This window comes from Plasmopara halstedii, assembly GCF_900000015.1.
Source record: "Plasmopara halstedii genome assembly, contig: Scaffold_525, whole genome shotgun sequence".
Lineage (NCBI taxonomy): Eukaryota > Oomycota > Peronosporomycetes > Peronosporales > Peronosporaceae > Plasmopara > Plasmopara halstedii.
Window position 1 is genome coordinate 1,493,671 of NW_020187445.1, and position 242 is coordinate 1,493,912.

The window sequence follows — 242 nt, forward strand, 5'->3', positions numbered from 1 at the left end:
ACACGGAATCCCTTGGATCCGTACTATCCATTGGCAAAGGAATTTCAAGACGTCGTCTCCAAAGACCCGCCTTCGGCCCTATCTCCGGACCGAGGTGTGCGTCATGAGATCGACCTGGTTCCGGGAACCACATTCTGCGTAACACGCCGATGGACCCTGCCCAAGGAGCAGTACGACGTCATTGTTCCGTGCGAAGCACGACGCAGGGATGGTACGTGAGAGCAAGTCTCCCCATTCGACAC